We start from the raw sequence: 22,230 nt of genomic DNA on the forward strand, positions 1-22,230 counted from the left end.
CAAAGCACACGGCATGTTCTGTCGACTCACTTAACTGGCCGTGTTACTGTTTCACTTCTTTTTATTATTTATTTATTTATGTGTGTTATTTTTAGGTATTTCACGTCTGCTCTCCATACGTCCTGTGCGGTGTTCAGCAGGACACTCCACTACAGCAGATGGCAGTGATGCATGCAATATGCAACCTGCCGTAAGCGACAGAACGAGCAAGACGAAGAGCAATGAACCCTTGTGAGGCGCCGTCTTATAATCGATGTTTCGGTCCAGTCAGCCTCCACGGTGAGATGTTCCAGTGTGCTTCTGTTTATGCCAATGTGTTCTAATGAAGGCCGAGAGTTAGACCAAGGTTCTTTCTTGTAAGCCTCATCCTTCTATGTCGTAAGAAGTCTGATCTTTACAACATTTCAGAACTAAACTTCCGTCAGATGCTATATATGTGGAGTAGTACAGTACACCATTGTAAGGTCACTAGGAGCTGAGTGATGTTCAGTGCTGAGAGCACACCGCAGGAATGAGTCCTGGTCCTGCATTATAACAGGGAACCATGCACTTTCTTACAGACTTGTAAAAACACAACAAGCGAACGCAAAAACGGGACATGTCCTGTTTTTTAAACCAATACAGTGTCTGATACTGCTTTGAATCCTGTGGAGCTCAGAGTTACTGTTTTTGTGTCACATGCTGCTGTTCCCTTCAGCAGTATAGGAGGTTTCAAAGTTACAGGACATTAAAAAGACAACCCACATTATTTCTTTTCTCAGATGTATTTTTTTATCTGATAAATTATGGGATGGCCAGTGCAATTATTTAACTTTGTACCTTTTCAAGCTTTTTAATCTCCTCTCACAAGTTCACTAACTGGGGTCAATGTCTCTTTAAATCGCAGTAAAACCAGTCCCGGCAGGGCACCACACCTCTTCCTCAAGTCTCCTAACCGCTTGCGACTAAGCCAATTGCCGCTTGCGGTCGAACCTCCGCACGAAGCCAATAGGGTAGCAGCAAATCCCGAATACTTTAATTGGGTTAGCGAAGCGCCTCTTCAAAACCCGCCGCCCTATTGTTGCTGTAATCTGTGAGGATGACGTCAATGGTATCGAAGCCAACGGAGTGACGTCACCCCACCGATCCGGCAAAGCCAAGAAACGAGAAAACAAATGAGCAAAGTAGAGAAGTAAACTTTGGAACATGTTTTCTAAGGAATATTCATTTCGAAACGTAGGACTGGAGTGCACTTTTCGAAAAGCGATATTTTTTTTTTTTCCCCCCCCCTCACAGTTTATCCACCACCAGTTTTACATCTCAGCATTTCACAGCGCCTTTTCCATCGGCTGACACAAAACGTTATCAGCGACCACTTAGGCTGGGCGTGGGCACCTTGTTCAGCACGCGCTCTTTCGTTCTTCGGTGCACGGTGACGTCATACGACAGCTTGCCACTTTCTGCGCAAACTCGGAGACACAGTTATTTCAGCTTGCCTGTCGCTCGCTTCTCTTCAGCGTTATCATTTCTTAACAGTTAGGGCGTTACTTAAATTATACCGAAGCGCGTTAAATTTTGTTCACATGATTCATAGTCAGCAACTGGAAAAAGAAATAATAATACTAAATGGAAGCTGTATGCTGAGTTTTTGGGGTGTTTTTAACTCCTGAGGGTGGGCAGTAGAGTAGAGTACAGGAGAGGTGACTGACTGACAGTTGGAAGGGCGGAGCCTCGCGGTGACACGCGCCCGGCGCCCCTCACTCTGTCAGCCCCCCTAAAAATAGACGGAGTGACCGAGAGACACGCTGGTTTGTCCGCTTCTGTCCGTCTGAGACACCGATACACGGACACCACCGGGGGAGACCAGGGTGAGTAGCAAAAAATAGCAACGAACGAAAAACCGCACGGAGAGACTGTTGTGTGTGTGTGTGTGTGTGTGTGTGTGTGTGTGAGTGAGAGAGAGTCAGAGGGGGGGCTGACGCGTCCCTGTTATTTACACCGGAGCTTTTCGTGTTTCCACAGCTGTGCTGAGGTGTGTGTGTGTGTGTGTGAGTGAGAGAGCGAGAGAGAGAGAGAAACTGCAGCGGTGAGCGTCCTCTTCGGCTCATCATGAACTGCACTTCAGCCGCTCGAGCGTTTGCTGTAGTTCAAATCATCGCTGTGTGTGTCGTGTGAGGAACGCTCGAGTCTTGGCAATAATAAAAAGTCTTTTCTGTGTTTTGCGGAGTGAACTATTTGTTTGTTTTTTTTTTTTTTTTTTTCTCGCATTTCTCTGTGTGTAACTTAAGTGGCAAATGAAAATGGGGCGAGTTCTTGTCGAGCGTCATCCAGCAAAGATGTGGCGTTAATGCACCAGCGCAACTTGGACTCCAGATTCGTGGTGCTCGTACAGAGAAAGAAAAGCCTCGTCGTCCTCATCCTGAACCTGATCTTTCTCTTATGTCGGTCATTCTGATCCCGATGCCGACTCAGAGAGCCAGATTCCAGCATTTCTACCCAACACACACACACGGCAGTGCACTGAAGAGCACAGATCATCTGCGCACCGCGACGGGCTGTCAGACGGACACACGTGTGTCTCCCGTGGGGTTCTGCGAAGTTGGACGAGCCACGCTTGTCCCCCCAGTTCTGAGCCGGTGCGTTTGCTGGCCACTCTTTTTCAAGCAACATTTTACAAGCTACCAGTGCACTTTATTACTTTTTGTGTCACTGAGGGCCCACAACACAGTGACTGCAGCCCCCCCCCCCAATCTGGAGGAGAGGTGTGTGTGTGTGTGTGTGTGTGTGTGTGTGTGTGTGTGTGTGTGTGTGTGTGTGTGTGTGTAGTGGCTTCATGTGCCCATGCCATGTGTGGCTCATTGCCTTGTTTGCCAAATGTCTGAAGCAGAACCATACTACGTTTTAAAGAAACGTCATATTATTAGGCATCTTTATCTGGCCTAAGAAAAATAGTGTGTAACCAGTTGAGCATTTGTAGTGGCATCCCTTGTACTTATTTACATTGTTTTTTGTAAAGCACAGAGCCAGAACAAATTTTGAACCGAAGGAGTGGTTTCTAGTCCAGAATGCACCCTGTTTCACCTTGCGCTGTATGTTTCTGGGATAGGCTCCAGACTACTGTGACCCTGCCTTAGGATGAGCAGTTATAGATATGAGTAAGTGTGTGTGTGTGTAAATGTGTAAGATTATGTTAACAGTTGCAGTAAAATAAGTTTGTTGCGTATGATCGTTAACAGTAATATACACACTCAGTGAACAATCAGCGCAATACATGTTTTGAGTGATTTGCTTAAGTGTTATCAGTGTTTTTCTTGGTTACAAAGGTCTATATCGGAGTGACAGTATTGAGACTTTTTTTCTCACAGTCACGGTGGCACATCAGTGCTGGGCAAAAGCCTTGCACATACCGACAACTTGGTATCTGCCATAAGCTATTAATGCTGTTTAATTGACATAAAAATATCTGTTGTTCTTTCACGCCATGTTTTACTAAGGTTATCAGCTGCACCCAGATTTTTCCCTTTACTTAAGAATCCTTACATCATGATGTTATTGGTTCCTTTGATATTTGAAGCTACAGTAAATGTCTTATCTGCTGAAGCTCTTCTTCACCCTGGCCAAAGCTTTTCTTAAAACACATACAGTATAACTGCTGTGCATGAAGCAGTAGGTGGAGTTAATAATTAAGGACTTGGGCTTGTGACTAAAAGATTCAGTGGAGCTCTCAGGAAGCTGTTCCACTGTACTATTGATTATGGAATCTAAACTGTTCTATGTCATGGAATAAAATGACTAGTTGTGTGGTTCAATGTTGCATAAGTATAGAAAGTTTGGGATATTTTATGCCAGTGATGATCCATCTACTTATTTATTCTGGGCTTATTAAAGCAAACCTCAGAGTTTTGCCCATCACTTGTATGTACACCTGGATGTAATTTTGTTTGTGCAAAATTGTGTTCCTTAGATGCTCATTTGCAATGTTATCAGGCAGTGTTGCTTAAAGTAAAAATACTGTAATAAATCTTCCCGGTTGCAGTGGACCTTTCTTTATAGGTAAACAGCAACATGTTTAGAAGCATTTCCTTGTGCTGCAGTTTTATTCACTTATTTGCATAATTGCCTGTTACTGTGCATGTTTCATTCATTTTCCTATAATTTGTCTAATACCTAATCAATTTAAGTAGTCTTAAGTTGTTTTTCATAATCATTTTCTGATGCTCTGTATGTTATGGTTTATTGAATTTGTTTTAATAGCATTAGCTTTATTAACCTTGATCATTCTCTGTTGACTTTTTTTTTAGCTAGAGGCAGATAATCATGGTATGTTTCAATGTCCAGAAAGTATTGGGAGCACTCATTGCTTTTTGCTACCCAGTATTATTTCATTAAGGTGGACTTCAAAGTTCTAACTATAGATTTTGTTTTCTGTACAGTAGTTGTTTGTTGTTTTTTTGATTAATAAACTGTGAGATGTTTCCACTCAGTGTGAGAATTGATTTGACTTTGGCCATTTGTTTAGCGAACTGAGTTCAGTATTTTCTTTGCCAAAAGTTTTGAAGAAGCAGTTCAGAATGTGTCTTAGTTACAAGACCAGTTCCTTAAAAGGAAAATTCCAGTTGTTTTACTGTAAGCCATGATGGAAAATGATCCTTTGCAGTTATATAATTTCCAGGTCTGAGTTTTGTCAGAACTTTGTTAGTTGACTATAGGAGCAGCCGATAGTTGCAGTGATCATATTGTGGAGTGAAATGACTGATGACCCTTCATTCCTTATTCCTCACTTGAACGTAATGTTGATGTCGTTAGTATTTGGCTGCAGTCCCGTTTAAGGCAATGCAATAAAGTCTGACATGCTTGTATTTCGCTAGCTTGGTTTCGTACTGTCACGTGACGTCACTGTTGAAGATGATAGCTCTCAACACAGAAATGTTCCGTTTTGTGCCAGAGGTTTTCTTTCGTTTCTACTGCTAACAATAGTTTTATTTCCACGGAGTTGTTTATTTTGACAAGCAGAAAGGGCAGTAGCTAAGGATCTAAAGGAAAGCTTGGCTCTGTTTGGGGAAACATGCCAAAGTAATTTTGATATCCCTTCACTAAATCCTGTATTTTGAGGCAAAATCTTTGTATAAAAACAGTTTGCAAAGAGCAGTGGTTTACTCTGCCATTGTCTGTCACTGACGGTTTGCTCCTGTGTTTTGGGCTAGAAGTCACGTCACTTGGCATAATGAAGATGGTCATCAGCTGTACTTACCAGACTAGAAGGGTGGAGCTCATGTTGCATATAATGCGTTTGGCTGTGTAAACTTTGCATTCTTATGTGTCGTTTACATCAAAAGGGCCAGTATGAAAAGTAGACAACTACAGAATTTGTTGTCCAGCTCTTTGCATTCATCTGCCTTGAAATGTTTCAGCTGAACGTTTCTGCCCTTTCGTTTTGGTTTCGGTAAGCGCTTACAAAACGAAAAAGTATATTGCTTTCTTTGGGCATGAATGTGTTATTTGTAAATGCAGTTGAGCTGATGGGACGAGGGAGCGAAGCATTGAGAGATATACACGTGTAGCTTGGTTTTATTTTCCTTTCACCCCTGCTTTCCTTATGTTGAGTTATTCCTGGCCAAACAGAAAACAGAAATAGCAACAGTTCTCAGGGACAGACATCTTTTTAGCAGCAATTGGCAAGGAAATAGAAGCAGCTCTGTGTGTATTTTTATTGACACTTCGTCTCTGGCTTTGACCGACTGAATATTTCTAGTTAATTGCGTTACATTACAGGCCTGCGGGCCGGTTCGGGGTGCTGACGCTAGAGACGAGCTCCCGAGATCTGTCTTTATCATGTTGAACGAAAGATGCTTCAACAAATGCGATGATGTGCCCTGTTGCAGAGAGTGCAGGTCACGTGAAATCGGCGCGTGAGATAACTTGATAAGATGCATGATCGACCCTGGCACCGAGCGTCTCGGTTAGGTCTGGCAGTGGCAAAGAAAATGACACTAAATGTAGTGACTGGCTGCTCTGGCAAGTTACACTTCCAGTCTGTGACTGAAATCTGTTACGTTTGCAGCCGTCGGAGCGCGTGTGCTTGTGTGTGTGTACGCGCCGGATCGTGGATGTATGGATATGAAGGGGTCTCAGTGTCGTCTGTCTTGTTATGTTAACTGCACGAGGTTTGTGCACGGCGGTAAGAGGAGGGACTGGAGGTGGGAATTGGGAGAATTTACTTCACTGTACTCGTTTGTAACATTTGGCTTTTCAACGCGTGCCAGTCTGAGCTCCCTCCGTATGACAAAAAGGAACGTGTGTAGAGCGTGGGTGCGTTTGATCAGCCATTAATGCTGGTTGTGAGAAGAGAAGACGACTGTTTACAAAATGTCTTTTCTTCACTAACAGAACACTTTTCTGTCTCCTTTCCTAGGACTATATTCCCCCCCAAGGAAGGGAACGCTGCGAGAAGCTCAACATAAGGCAGTACTTTTAAGACTAAGGAAGGGAAAGACCCGGATACTCGTGGTCCAGTTAAGAGGAATCGACATTTCTCGTCACTGGGTAAGAGCTATGTTGTTTTATTTATTTATTTTTTTATTTTTTAAAAGAAACAAAACATTGTGCTTTACAGGTCTTATAGGGAGTCACGTAGCTGAGGTGTTCTCTTCTGTGGCTTGTACAACAGTAGAACTCTTCGTTGTACCTTCAATTCCACAGCACGTAAATGCACAGTGACAAATTTGATTCACCATCTGTCTTTATTCACATCAGTTTTTATGTTCCCTTAAGGTTGACATCACTTGCTTCAGCAGGGGAGGTAGAGGTTATGAAATTTTGATGTATTTTTCCTGAAAAAAAGTGGCAAAACCCTTAAAATGGGTTTCACTATGACACCCCCTGTTAGTGTCTAGAAGATCCTACAATCTCAGCACCAAAGAATTGTTACAGGCCTACTTTTTATCTTTAGTAAACAATATGCTGGTTTAAGTATCCTGTGCTGTGTATCTTTGTCACATTACTTATTTATGACGGCTGTGTACAATACTTACGAAAGACACATTTGTAATAATAATGTGTTGACTGCAGTGGCTTCTTGAAGATGCTGGTGTTTTTTTTCCTTTCTGAAACTTGTCAGGGTAAGCAAATACAGGAGAGAAAAAAAGAATACACCTGCATGTGTGTTACAAAATGAAGAATGCAATAGCAGTTGCCAGAACTGGTGTAGTTTTCATTGTGAAATCAAGTTTTTTTTTTTTTTTTTGCAGTGGCTTTCTATTTCATGTTTTACTGTCCTTAGACAGTAATGCGGACCCCTTGTCAGGTGGTTTTTGTGCATGCACCTATGCACTTTTACATTCAAAACCATATGTTTTACTTTTCTTTTTAATTCACCTTTTCTGGTGAGTCCAGACAGGGTTTCAGGCTTATTATTTGATGGCTTCACCATCAAGAAGTCTATTCCAACTTGCCTTTGAGACTGTACACTGTGAGATTGTGTTGCTTTTTCATTCCTATGGATAGTTTACTTTTTTGACCCTGATGGCACATCCTATGTGTACCTAATGCTTGGCACTCTTTATCTTTCATTAGAAACATCTGGATAGCGTTTAATGAGAGTAATAATATAGAAAAGCATAAATTGCCAACATACATGGGTTACATCGGATAAATTTGACCTCATTTAATTATCTTTGGCTTTTGGAATACATCCTCAGTCCAGCAGAATGCCAAGAGGCCCTGTGGGGTCTCTGATGAATCGCCTCCAAAATGGCTTCAAAACCCAGAAACCTCTGGCTGCCTCCTGTCTAACCACAGGGCCACATGGCCACATGATGCTAGACAGGTTCACCTATATGTATAAAATAAATAAAGAAATCAAACAGAAATGTGTTTCAAAATATTGGCTACTCATTCTCCTTTCCTGTAATCATATAAAACACTCTGTGTCAGCTCCTCCTAAGCTTGCCAAATAAAACCAACCATTAGGTTAGAAGCAGAAAGCTGAGCTTTATTAAACTCTCTGTTAATATGCAGTGATGAGTTCCAACCCAGAGGGCTGGGGTTTGGATCAAGCCCTGGCACAGGATGGTAGACCACATACACTTTATAAATACTCACTCCTTTGGTTACAGTTATTTACCCCCCTGACATTAAATAAAATTTACAAAGGAAATATTTGTGTTGAACAATAAATATTCTTTTAACATCTCATCACAGCTCAGTACTCTAATGTAGAATCATTAACTGTATATAAAATTATTGTAGTGTAAGGGAGAATGACCATTATTATCTAGACATGCCACCTATGTGTATTTCTGTATCCCTTTTCTAATTTTGTTTCTTTTATATGTTTTTAAACAATAACTCTAGTTTATATTGTAGGTATGTTAAAAATTATGAAATCCAGAGCACTGGTATTCATACAAGAACTGAACCATGATTTTAAACAGCTTTAAAAAAAAAAAAAACTGTAAAACTGCATTTCGCAATACTGAAATAATGCACGACTTTGTTTAGAAGAAAAATATATTTAGTTGAGGGGGGGGGGGGAAACATCAAGTAAAATTAAAAGCAGAGAGAGGACTGTAGGTGGCATGCTTTTGCATACATGGTGGTTTGCATAAACAAAACTTTCAGCAATGAGATTAAATGTAAGCACAGTTTACTTATTTGCCCAACATACTTACCTTTGTTGATTTATACAGTGCTGCTTGAAAGTATGTGAACCCTGTTTCGGTTATTTTTCTTTTATAACATAATAAAATAGACTTATGACATGTGAATATTAAACTTCTAAAGTGGATTGATTTACAATTGATTGTACTTACCTACTTGGTTTTACCAATGCATCTTGAGGTTCGCTTATTTTTGCACCTGCGCTACTTTCCTTCGACACAAATGAGCTCCTCTAAACCAACGTATGGAGCTTTGAATTACATGCCTCTTCTGTCAGATGAGAAAGACTGGTTCTGATTAAATAACCATTTTGTAGTAAAACTAAGGGGCACAAGGGGTTTGCATACTTTCAGGTTGCACTGTGTGGCCATAACGTACGAAGAGCTGGTTAGCATGTTAAGCACACATTGCAATTGCAGTACTCTGCCTTTCTCCTTACACCTTTATCTACTTATGAAGCCGCAGTATATGTTTTATTGAGTACTTTTGTATAACAGCAGTCTGCCTTAATGGCACAAATAATGCTTTCTTGGAGCTTTGTCTTAGTAGTGACAAGATGATAGAATCCAAAATGAATAGCTGGCGGACACAGGATCTATGTCCCGTTACAGAATGCGCTTATGGCGACCTTTCGCAGTGTCCTTCACTTACCTTTGGCCGTAAGCTTCTCCATACCTTGGCTTATTTAGCACATGTGCCCCTCAGCAGAGCAGCTTAAGGAGAGACAGACAGTGCTCTCCTCTGGCTCTTCCTGTCTGCCCTGCCCTTCCTGTAGCAGCCCTCAGTGGGGACACCCTTACCCTTTGGCCCTGGCTCGCTCTGAAAATCTGCTGTAGTTGAGCAGCAGCCTAAATCTCCAGTTAATCCCCTTGCTCTGATCAAACTCGTTCTCTACCTGCTCAAGGTCTTTGCTTTGGGTATTTGACCTTTGGGGTGAGGTAGCGTGGGGTGGATTTGGGTTTGTGTGGGATGGTGGAGCAAAATAATGCTGTTCGCAACATGTACTTCAAAGCCTTTCATTTGTTATAAAGCAAGGTAATTATTTATGATTAGTAAATCTTGTACAGTCTCATTAATTGATTAATTTTTATATTATTAATTTATACTGGGCCCTCAAGTTATGAACACAGTTGTTACCGGAAGTCTGTAACTGGATGTGTTAGTAACTACAAAAATTCAATAAAAGCTGAATAATACATACGTACCTCCACTTTCTAATGGTTTAGGTTCTGTAAAACCCTCGGTTGAAACTATAATAAATAAGAAATACTTTCAGTAGCCTACAGGATTGCAGTGGTCTGCTGTATCATGGGAACAGGGTACACATGAAGCCACTACATTTCAGTGCAATACTTTTATTTTTTTAAAAAATAATTTTTAAAGATTAAAAAAAACTACATTAAAATGAACTCTTAAGACTATTGACAATAAAAAAGCATCCTCTCCGTAGCCTCCCATTCAATGCTGTCGAACTCACGTAAGCACGTCCAATGTTTCTCAACTTCAGACCACTTTGTTTCTCTACACACTCAATAAAACTTAATATTAATAAAACTTAATAAAAACAGATGTCCCAGCGCACGTTATGTACAAATCCTGGATACAAATATAGCAAATAAAAAATACCCGAAGACTTTCCCTTTCGGTATTTTTATTCCACCAACTATGAGGTGTAAACACTGAAAGTGGAATGAACGAAAGCAGTCCTTCACCAAGTCATGGTGTGACAGAGAAAAGCGGGAAACGCTCCGCAACGCACAGAAATGGTAGAAGACAGGATGGTGAGGAAACTGGAATCAGAAGCAATTGGATACAAATGTTTTCCAGGTTATCTTTGACAGTTTGTAACTCAAATGTTTGCAGCAGGAGGAGCCGGTGTATAATAGGACATCTGTGGTGTCGGAGGATAGATTTGGTGTGATGTTTCGTCAGACTTCACTGTGGTGTCCTCGGCGTTGGATGTTATGGAAAAATAGTATTGCTGTAATCACAGCATTGCCATTGTCGCCGACACCCACCTGTAATAAGCACTCAGCATCACGTGTAAATGACAGATTTTTTCTTTTCATCAGATCGAGTCTTTGTGATTACATTGATCAAAATGATATAGCTGTGTTGCTGAGAAGTTCGCACGTTTTTTAAGTCCATTGCGCTTGTATTTTATTGTCCTTTAAGAGTGTAAATGCTTAGGTAGTCATTCAAGCAGTTTCCTTTTACCACTTTCTCCCCAGGGCACTCACACCGGGAGGGATTACCTTCGAATCGTTGAATATACATATTCATTAACTGATGTAAACTGTTGGTGTCAAAGTTTGAAACTTGTGTTAATCACAGTGGTTCTGGGATGTTTAGTATGGCTTCCCCTGCATTGTCTCCGAATAACAGTCATGGATTATATGGGACCTGCATTAGAGTTTCCTGTTTTTCCTTTCTTCCCTTTCCTTCTGCACGATGGGGGAAATGTCAGCTTTTTTTAGTCATTGATTATCTTTACCGAATCATACTATAAATCCCACATTGTCAGGTGCGTGAAGAGAAAAATAAAATTGTCTGAGTTGATCATAACTGAATGGGATGTTTGTGTACTGTAAGGGTATGGGGGGGATATGCAATAATGAATTGACTTAACATGTTTCACAAGTCTGCATTTTAAAGCTGTGCATTTGGATTCTGTTGTTTTTGGTGGGAAAAGATTTTCTTACTTGTAGAGGCAGATAGTATGTTAGGCACATCTGTCGTCCTGAGTAATTGTAGAGCAGCTGTCCATGCCCCACTGTTGCTGTTTCTCACCGTTCAATACCAGGCCGTTTATTTAGTATTTTAAAAACGTTTTTATAAGGCACGCCATAGTAATGCGGTGATTAAAGCAGTGAGGAGAAACAAGTTGCTTCGTGGGCCGTGATCACGGCTGTGATCAGGCACGAAGCGACGGGCGTGAGCAGCCCGCGTACGCGACTGCGAACGTGGACCAGAGGTTGGCGGTGTGGCGGTCCCGTGTCAGGACCGAGTCGCACCGCACCTGTTTTATGGGGGCTTTGAGGCCCCCCGATTAGTTCTGCTGTGGGCTACGTGTGTTGGGAAAGCAACAACAGCACGACGCGTGGAGTACACTGGCTACCTTGACAGAATGTGCTCTTTGCAGCATATAAACGTTGACCCCTTTCACTGCTGCTGCTCTTCGGTGGCTCGTACCCATTTCCATCTGCTGTGGAATTACCTGTCGAACACTTTGTCTAATAAAAAGAGAATGCTTTTTCTCCTCGTGACAGGTTTCATTGTAATTTGCTCCGTTAATTGAACATTTAAGATATCAGGCATTTGCGAATATTGTTACGGGTGGATTTTTGACGTTTAGTATTAGTGTGCTTTTTCTTTTAATAAATCGGAAATTGCCTAGTAGTTGTCAGTCTGACTTTCTGCGAACTGAGGATGTTTGCTAGTTAAAAATGCCCAATGTGTGGAGAAACTTGGCCAGAGCTCTATTTTCAGATCAGAACATTGTTTGGCGATTCCTTCTCATTTATAAGGGAAAACATTCCTGTGCTGAAAAGACAGATTTTTAATGAGGTGGAAAAAACAGTTCTGAAGAATACATTATAATGCAATTTACCAGATGAAAAGATCCTATAAAAGTGTGAGCCTACAAAATGTGCCCAAAAGATTATTCCTGATTTTGATGAAATGTCTTTCTGATCTGCGGTTACAGCCAAGATTCCTGTCAGCTTGTTACAAATTTCCAGCCTTAGCGCTCTGGATTACTGCAGTTGTTGTCACGATAGGGGTTTTGTCATGAAATAGTTGTTCTTCTTATGAGCAGCTCAAATCAAGAAATGAAAGCGTAAAAACTTGAAATGGACGTTTAACTTATTTAGGGGTAAGGTCGTATAAACATTTTTTTCGATGCATCTGTTTTAAATAAAGATAATTTGTAAGACCTCTCATTTTCATAACAGTTTTATTAATTTTGAGTTACAGTCTTGTGCAAAAGTTTTGTTAACAGTCTCTGCAGGGAACAGACTTAAACATGACATATTTCTTCATATTTATTTGCTGAATTCTTACTAATTGCAGAAAGAAAACGTGGCATTTGCAAAAGTTGTGTAGTGAAGTCAGTGGATTCATAAAATCATTTGTAGCAATGGGAAAGCTAATAAAGTATTAATGCTCTGCAAAATGCTGTGGACATTTAAACATTTAGCAGATGTACGTTTGCTGAATTGGAGCACGATTTTATGTCACAAATAGGAGCGGTCGTTACTGGATGTTGTTTTTAATCAGTAATCATTTCTAATGCATTTTCAAATGAAGTCATATTTAAGATTAAGTTTGGTTTAACAGTCATTCTCTGCGATGGGCTGGTGTGATTCTGGGATAGGCTCCAGACCTCTGCAACCCTGACCGGGACAAGCGGTTAACAAAAGTGAGCGAGAGAGAGATTTAATAGTCACTTAATATTTATGTAATGATAAATGTGCTTCTCTGGGCTGTAACCGTGACTCTAAGTGTTGTCCAATGGAAACCACCCATTTGAAGCAGCTTGTTTGTTTCCCTTTAAGGCATAGAAACGTTGTATTCCCAGGAGCCGTAGCCCTCAGTGCAAACACTCTGCTTTTGGTTGAACTGCGGCGTGCCTTTTGTTTCGTGTTTAAGTGCTGTTTGTGCGCTCGTATTTGTCCTGTCAAAGGTGCGATAGCCAGTGCCGTGTAACCGGCCTTCCTTGGCCTCCCTCTGTGTCAGGGTTCACCGTGTGCCACGCTCTGCTGATGTGCGTGAAACAGGAGACGGGATACCATTACTGGCAGCTCAGCTGCTCTCATGCTGTCTACTGCATCTTCTGCCCCAGCCTTTTTTCTTATATCCCTTTCACCCCAGTCAGCTGCCCACCTGGCAGGAAAGGGTTGGCCCGGGCAACGCCAACTCCCCGCACCAGTTTGCAGGCAGCGGACTGCGCCGGAATTGTGTCTTTAGTGGCTATATGCATGTACATGTGCACGCAGCGCTGTCCGTCTGCGTGGAGCATAATACTGTTCTATTTTGTGTTGCTGTTTCCTTCTGAATTGTGTAGTTAACCTATGTGTTTTATACTTAAGAGGGGGCTGCGGTGGCGCAGCGGGTTTGACCGGGTCCGGCTCTCCGGTGGGTCTGGGCTTCAAGTCCCGCTTGGGGTGCCTTGCGACGGACTGGCGTCCCGTCCTGGGTGTGTCCCCCTCCCCCTCCGGCCTTATGCCCTGTGCTGCCAGACTAGGCTCCAGCTCCCCGCGACCCCGTATGGGACAATCGGTTTCAGATGATGTATGTGTGCGTCTTATACCGTTTTACAATTCCTAGTGAAAACTGTTTATTGACGTCTTTCGATTAGCAAACTTTGCTTTGTGCGATCGTAGTTGATTGTAGTCTTGCACAATTTTGTATCTTGTACACTGAAATGATTGATTAAAAATTTAGTGATTCCTTTTTTATTTAGAATATTAACATTAAAATATGCAAAACAGAAAAAATAAATTTCTTAATTATGGCTTTTAATTAAAGACAGTTTGTGCATGGATTTCACTTTTTTGTGGTCTGGCTTTTAATAAATTCCCTCCATGTAAATTCCAAAAGTACCAAAACAAAACATGCAAATTTAAGGACTCATATTATCACTTTCATGGATTGTGTTTCACATGTCTAATACCCAGGACTCATCAACCATCAGAGCTTTGAGAGGTGGCTTTTAGACCTTTGCTTTGTGATGCCCATACCCCCTGGTGTCTCCCTGTAGCGGTGATAACAGAAGTCTGGAGTAAAAAGTCATCTACAAGGACAGTCATGCGTCAACAAATATGTTAAATATATGTTTGTGAAGGGATCCTTAAATCTAATGATTGAATGTTTATTAATTTTTGGTATTACGTGCAGACTTTCTTCTTATAGTAGACAAAAATAATTTGTAGCAAAATGTACTATGTATGAAAGTAATGGAAATAATTTATAACGATGGACCCTAACTGCACAGCTTCTGAATGATATTAGTGTCGCTGTGGAGTGACCTTACATTGACATAACAAGGTCACATGAGGTACTTTTCCTCATGAAAAATCAATACAATAATAACATCTCAGCTTCTGAATGATGCTAAGTGTGTCAGAGACAAATATGCCATTGATTTAATTTCTTAGGTTCTAGCCCATTGTATGAAATAAACCAGCGGTGGCCCAACAGCAAGACCCCAGATTTCAATCATCAGGCAATAGTTTTTCAAAGCTTCTTTAATAACCTCGTATTCCTCACAGGGACACGTTTGAATCAGTCTTGCTGTTCACCATTGATAGTTTGCGACTTTGCATCATCAAAAGACTGACATGTTTTTCACAGTATTTACAGTATGCCTATGATAAGCTCCGTCTTTCCAGTGTCCGCTTGATTATCTTTCTGGTGTGCTCTTTCACCGTTGATGGACAGTCATGCAAATGGGATGAAAGCGCGGTGCTCGGCCATGGACACATGCCCACGTTAACAAAATACTTTCATAGAAATGAAGGGGATGCAAACAGTATGTGTGCCTGTGATAGCAGAATATCTGCTGTAAAGATGCCTGAATTCAGATCAGTCTTTTTACAATGCTATTCATTTATTGAAGAACTTGTCTAGAGCGAGTAACATTATATTGACATAACAAGGTCAAATGAGGTACTTTTCATTATGAAACTTTCATTTACATTTATTCATTTAGCAGATGCTTTTCTCCAAAGCGACACACATCTCATAGAAAATATAATGTGTACATTACATTGGCAGAAAGAGAGACATGGATGCAAGCGCGTTAAGTACAGTTAGTTTTTCTTTTCACCGTATGAGCCAATGTCAGTTTGTAAAGGTTTATCCGGGCATGATCTTAAAGTTATGGTGCATGAACATTTACACCTTACATCAACTTAAGAGATCATGGGTGAAGTGAGTCTGGAAGAAGTGAATTTTAAGACCCTTTTTAAATGTGGGCAGAGATTCAGCAGTTCTGAGTGAGAGGGGAAGGTTGTTCCACCACAACGGACCCAGAACCAAGGACTTTCGTGCCTCACCTTTCGTGCATGGGACCACCAAGTGGGCAGATGTGGAAGACTTTAAAACTTAAAATTAGTTTTTCCTTGGTCTCATAGTTTCACATTTTGTTCACTAACAATATTAAAATTGCATTGAATATAGTAAACTAGCTCTTTTAAAGGAGCGTGCAGTGTTGTTTTATTGAATTGAGATGCTAAAAATACGTTTTTAAATGCCATGAAGTATTTTTTTCATTGGTCTCTGTTGGTATGTGGTTTTTATTTGACAGTACTGTCCTGCGGAGTGCATAATGGGACATTTCTGGACAGTTACAACCATGAAAAAACATCTTTATGAGTAAGATTTGCAGTGAACATTATTGTGCAAAACAGCCCGTGAAAGGAAACCCAGGAGTCTATTCCCAGATTTGCAGTTTGTCCGCTCACAGCAAGGGAGCTGCGAATGAGTGTACCACCTCCCCGGGAAGAACCAGAGGGTCATCGTCCTTTTCAGCCTTGATAAATCGAGAATCAGTTCATCACTTGAGCCGGAAACCTGACTGACACAAATGGATTAATGGGAATAGGAATGTCCCACTAGTAATTATATTATAGTGCCTGCTGCTGTGCCAGATGACAGTGAGAGGGTTTTTGATTGAACCGTCCCATCGCATTTGTGGTCATTCACAAATGTACACATACATGGAAATGTTGATTTTTATTTGAGTTTTTAAAATGTATTTATGTATAAGGAATAGGTGCTCTGAGTTTTTTCATCATTTGTGCAAAATGGTAGGTAACGCTGAAATACCCCAGAGCGCACAGGTCATAACTGGTTCATTTATTAAATTATTGAACAGACGATCTCAAAGATTTTTTTCCATTTGCCTTCAGGCTAATTAATAAAAGTCACCTTGCAGAGTGGTTCTATTTCTGAGAGTTTCTTGGATCCGAGAGCAATTGTGAAGCATTTGGAACGGGATTTATTTTGGTGCTCTTTGAAAGAATTTAAAGACACACCCATTCATTTATTCTGAAATGGACAAAACATTATGACCTCTAAATTTAACATCAACTTTCATGGGCTATTTAATCTTATTGTTAAATTCTTAAATTTCCCCCCCCTCTCTCCTTTCTTGGACCTCTTAAAAGTGGCACATTCTAAAGCCTCAGTGCTGATTCTAGACATAACTGTCGGATTCAGTTTCACTGTTAACATTTTCACGGTTATGCAATTTGTACATCTGTTCTGGGGTGGCTGAGATGCTGCAAGGAAGAACAGTGGTCTGAACTCACATTGATCTAGTGTGGGTTAACAGCTAGGCAGGCGGCAAGTGTAAGATGAACCCTCTGCCTCCACAAAATAATCATCACCGTACTTTGTCTGTGTTTCTGCTGTCAGATCACTCTACATCGGGCTCAGGCAGCATGTAAATGAATCTGCTTGTTCTGTCAAAATAAACAAACAAAAAAGAAATACTAACAAGCTCTTATTCCTCGCCAAGTCTCAGTGTTTTGATTATGACATAAAACACAAATGTATTGCAAGATAAGATGATAACTGAGGCAAGATTGTACAAGGTTTGAACTGAGCTCACTAATCCATTCATCCATCCATCCATCGTCAACAACGGCTTCTCCCGAGCGGGGTCGCGGCGAGCCGGAACTTTTCCCAGCAGCACAGGGTGCAAGGCCGAGGGGGAGGGGACACACCCAGGACGGGGCGCCGGTCCATCGCAAGGTGCCCCAAGCAGGCCTCGACCCCAGACCCACCACACAGCGGGCACCGGCTGAATCCGCCACGCCACTACTCTCCCCCCGATGCGTTGTTTCAGTGTACATTTCGTACATTTGTCCTAGCAGCGGGCTTTGCCTGTACACCAAAAAAAAAGTCATCAGTTTCTCCTTCCACATTAGCTCTGATTTAGGAGAGATTTCTTGACATTGTGCACAAGGTTTGAAGTCCTACACAATCTGCTGTCATCTAGACGACGTGTGTGAACCATCGCTGTGCTGTCCTCTGACGCTCCGTTCAAACAGATGCTGCTTTGCTAAGGTAAGCTGGTACTGGTGCAGCTTACTTCATTTTCACACAGGTACAGTTCTAGTGCTTTTCTAGGGTCAAACACGGCGTGTTTGGAAGTCGGCGATGCAATTTGGCAATATATTTTAATTTAAACTATGCTTGTTGCACAAAAAGGGAAACAGTCTTAAATCTAGACTGGCAGGCTTTCTTAGTAAAGCATATGGACACGTATAAGTGAAAACACACAATATACAAACCAGAAAAAAAAACACATTTTCTTTGAAATTGCACCGCTTCTTCTTGCATTGCATCACTTTGGAGAAACTACTTAAATGGTAATACCTTGTTTATTTTTTTTTTTATCACTTACATTTTTTATTTCCACACACCATGTGTAAAATTTATTTTCAAAAATTTTAAGTACTGTCTTAGAAAATCGAGCTGTGTACATGTGATTATTGTTTTCTTTTTTTTCCCCCCCTTTTTTCCAGTCTTGCCTGAAAAATGTATGATTACAGGATGTTTTCAGTTTCTGCACTGCAATTGAGGTTGACAACCTTGTGTTCCCCTGTGACACATGACCTGTGGATGTTGGGTCTGCTCCATTTCTCTTGTCAAATGTGCGCAAAAAGATTACAGTGCAATGGGTATGCCCGTCATAGCATGCTGTGGAGTAAATCCTACACCACACAGGCTAATCCCATCAGGAGCTATTTACAAGAAACACATAAACAGTCTAGATGTCAAGTGGGGACGGTTCTCATTTTATCTCTTGTGCCATGTACCTATCATTCAAGCTGAGATGTTTCCCAACATAATGCAGATCTAAAAACCTGGACACCTGTTTTTGTCAGTTTGGCGATTCCTTTGGCTATTATTAAATATCTTGGAATTAAAAAAAAAAAAAAATCACACTTGTGGGTTTTTTCAGTTATTGGTGCATGATAAATAAATATTCAGGTTAGTTACATTTACCTATGAAGAAACTGTAAACATTGAACAAATTATTTTAATACCAAATGTAATCTGTTTAAATTCTCTGTTTGAGGTATGTTAAGTAATGTTACCGAGAGATATACAAGCAATGTTTTCCAAAAGGGTGCCAGTGTGGCATGATGTTCTCTAGAGCTGTACATATTTTAAATGTTCACTTCGTTCCTTTAGAGCTGTCTTCTCTCGATCTCTTCCAAATCTTCTGTTCCCACAGATCATTTTGAAGACCTTATTAATTATATCTCATTAGTTGCCTTGGAAACTAAAGAGACGGGCGGCAATGTTCTGGAGAGACAGAGAAGGTCTTCAAGGTTCAGCGCATGCCAGATTAGCATCAGGGATTGCAAATGCTTTCAGGGCTGAGGTTGTATCTGGAAAGTTTGGCCTCTCTCAGGAAGCTTGGTTTGTTCAGACACATCGCTAATGTCTCACAACAGAATACACAGCTTCTGATCCAGACCGTGGTGACATCCCACCTGGACTACTGTAACTCTCTACTTGTACTGAATTTCCTATCAGTTCTCTATGCTATCACTCATGTGTGCTAGTTTAAATAGTGACATCAGACAAGCTTACTGTACTTTGAGAATCACGAGAATCCCTTTGTTGAAATGTGCATTTTGCTGAGTTGTATGTCACTTTGGGCAAAAGTGTCTGCTAAATGAATAAATTTAAATGTTGTCTAGATTTGTTGCTGGTCAAAAAATACCGGTTTAAGTCTTGAGGTTTTTCTGACTTTAGTTGTGTACACACTGTAGCAGAAGTTACATGTCATGTTCTGCCTGAAACCCACTGTTGCTGTTTTTGCACTATATTTTTTTCTGAGATTTCTGGTACTTTTCTGTCTGGATTTTGTATTATGCTCTTTGTCCATTATTTTATGAAAATATTGTGTTGAGGTTGACTGTAAAAACAGGATGGCACCCAATAAGCATCATACACAGTGAAGGAAGATGTGTTACACAACATAGCACCCCTATTTAAAGTAAGAACCAGGATAATAAAAAGGCAAGGAACACGAAGAAGGATCACTCACTGAGCTTGTGCTGGAGTCCTTCAAAATAGAAGATGGAGTAGGGAGCCAAGAATGTGTCAGGGTGCAGAGATAGAGAATCAGAATATTTGCCTTCCTCACATACGGTAATCACTGAATGAATCCACACTTCCTAGTATGTGAGATTTCTCTAACTTTGATCAGGGGTCTTGTATGCAGATTAATTACTACAAAACACTGTGTAACTCAACACTTACTAAACAGTTATGGCCCATAAAACGAAACAGGATTCATTAGACAAATTGCCCATCATTAACTGTTGTAGCATTATTAATAGCATGTAACATTTCCTTCTTTACCTCTGGGGTTCATTTCCTAGAATTGTGTTTGAATGGTCTGTGGAGGCAGAGAAGCCTTCGTCTGGTTTGCGTTTGCCCTTCTGTTAAAGCCCCGTTTTGCTTGCGTGCTTTACGGAAGGTTGACCGGGCATGTAGTCTTATTGATTTTTATGTCGCGTAGATCTAGTGTCTTCCACAGTAACACAAGAGTACTGCATCGGCATTGATTGCTGTGAAACAAATGTTTGGTCAGCACCTTCCAACCAGCGTTGAACCTGTAAGAATGTAGACACCAGTCTGGGTGTACAGCACTAAGGTCTTCTGGACTTGACCGGTTTCATAGAGTCTTGGGCTCACACCAGTTGCGCAGTGTAACCTATGAGCTACTATATGTATCGTGAGCTTGTGTGGGCTAACTCCAGCACACTTGAGGCCTGGAGAGGGGCTCTGTGGAGCTGTTAACTTGGCAGGGTAGCTCTTACTGCCTGTGTTGGTAATGTACAGTACTCGTAGAGGTGTTAGATAGCGAAAACCGAGACTCATTCCCCGAACGTCGAAGTCCTTCATCAGTATCCTCCTAAACACCAACATCTACACATGTGAGCTTGAGAACTTTGTGACAGTTTTTTTGCAAAAACCTCACCACATAGTAGGTTTTCACATGGCCTTTGTGTCTAATTGTGCAAGAGGTGCTGCTTTTTTGTTGTTGCCTTGCTTGAGGCGAGTTGGGAGAGGCTCTTGGCTGTGGGACTGAGAGGCCGAGAGGAACGTTTTCTGCAGCAGTGGGGCTGTGGCTCATCAGCCTGATGCTGCCTTCATTCTGGAGGAGAAGTGTAGCGTTGCTGTGGTGAATCCTGCCATCGTCACTCTACCTAAAAGACTTGCTATTGAACAGCCTATAGTTCCTTATCTGGGGCTTTGTCTTGTCTGCGTCGAAGTTACTGCACCTCGCCTGTCTGAAAATAAATAGTTAAATACTTAAATGATTATCTGAGGGGAAGAGAAGTCACATCTTAAGGAATAAGACGGCATCTCAATATGCACATTTTTACAGGCACACTTGGTGTTCGTCGTGAGCCTTCACAGTCTTGGTGCACCTGCAGTCTCTGAAAGGGAAACATGTCATTGCTGATTAGGCTGATGGGAATGTCATGCCACAATGCATTATGCAAAAGATCTGTGTTCTCCAAGAGTGCTTTGTCAAACCATGAAGTCATTCAGAGTAACGTTGGGCAGTACGTAATATCTGTGTGTTTCATTTATGGTTTTAAAAAAAAAGAAAAAAAAAAACTATTTACTGTTTATCTTTAAAATGGGACATCATTAGAAAGGGGGACCATGGTTTCCTCAAGGTTAAAATTTTACTTAGTTGTGGACATTTTTGCACTATGACAACATTGTATGGTTTTCATATTTACTACACGGATCTAGGAGGACATAAGTGCGTTATGATTTATCATTGTATGTGCGCATTTCTTCATGTGTCCATCCATTTTTTTTGTCCGTTTGTGAGAGAGGGGTGATGATTTTTGCTATTGTCTTGGATGCATTTCTTTCATTTTAAGTAATATTTTGTTCTCACTCCATTTGGTGTCAGTTATGCTTGTTAATACAGAAGCATCCTCCTCCTTTCTATATTTCAGTTGTTTCTGTTAGGTCTGATATGAACTGTGAAATATACATAATGAGAAAGCTGAAGAGGTTCTTCACCAGCATACTGTGGTATTACACACACGCTTATTGTTCCATGTGTGAGCATCAAAAATAAGAAGAATGTAAAAGCTGGCTACCTATAATTCTGTAGCTCAGTGTTGTTTTTTCTGGTACATTTACACAGTTTACACAGAATGTGACTAACGGCTTATTGTTCTGTTTTGAAGAACAGCATTTATTACACTAAAATTTGTGTGAAAATGATGTAAGAGACACAGGGGACAGTTGGATGGCATCATGTTAGACTGTTTTAGTTTGATAATGCAGTGGTTCTGTCTGTGCAGAATTTGCATCTTCTCCCCTTGTTAGTGTGGGTTACTAAATGGCGTCCTTGCTTCCTCCCACTGTCCACACAGTTGTCTGATTCAGGTGAATAGCCCTTGTTGATTGTGTGTGTTATGTCTCCGCATTGGACCGGTGTTGTGTTCAGGCTGTACTCTGGCTCGTGCCCTGTGCTATATGGACAACCACGATAATGCAGTGGGCAAATGATTACTGACCACTGGAAGA

The 22,230-nt window shown here is 41.1% G+C and overlaps 1 protein-coding gene across 4 annotated transcripts in view; it reads left to right on the forward strand.

Moving 5' to 3' along the window:
* Positions 1-1,456: 1,456 nt before the first annotated feature.
* The window catches only part of LOC108941142 (myocyte-specific enhancer factor 2A-like), a 68,828-nt gene continuing 48,054 nt past the window's right edge, over positions 1,457-22,230 (forward strand). For all 4 annotated transcript variants that reach the window (XM_018763728.2, XM_018763729.2, XM_018763731.2 and 1 more), the window contains exons 1-2: positions 1,457-1,847; positions 6,392-6,522. The gene's annotated coding sequence lies outside the window, so the exon portion shown is untranslated. The remainder of the gene's footprint in view (positions 1,848-6,391; positions 6,523-22,230) is intronic.

The sequence above is a fragment of the Scleropages formosus genome, chromosome 11 (assembly GCF_900964775.1).
Source record: "Scleropages formosus chromosome 11, fSclFor1.1, whole genome shotgun sequence".
Taxonomy (NCBI): Eukaryota; Metazoa; Chordata; class Actinopteri; order Osteoglossiformes; family Osteoglossidae; genus Scleropages; species Scleropages formosus.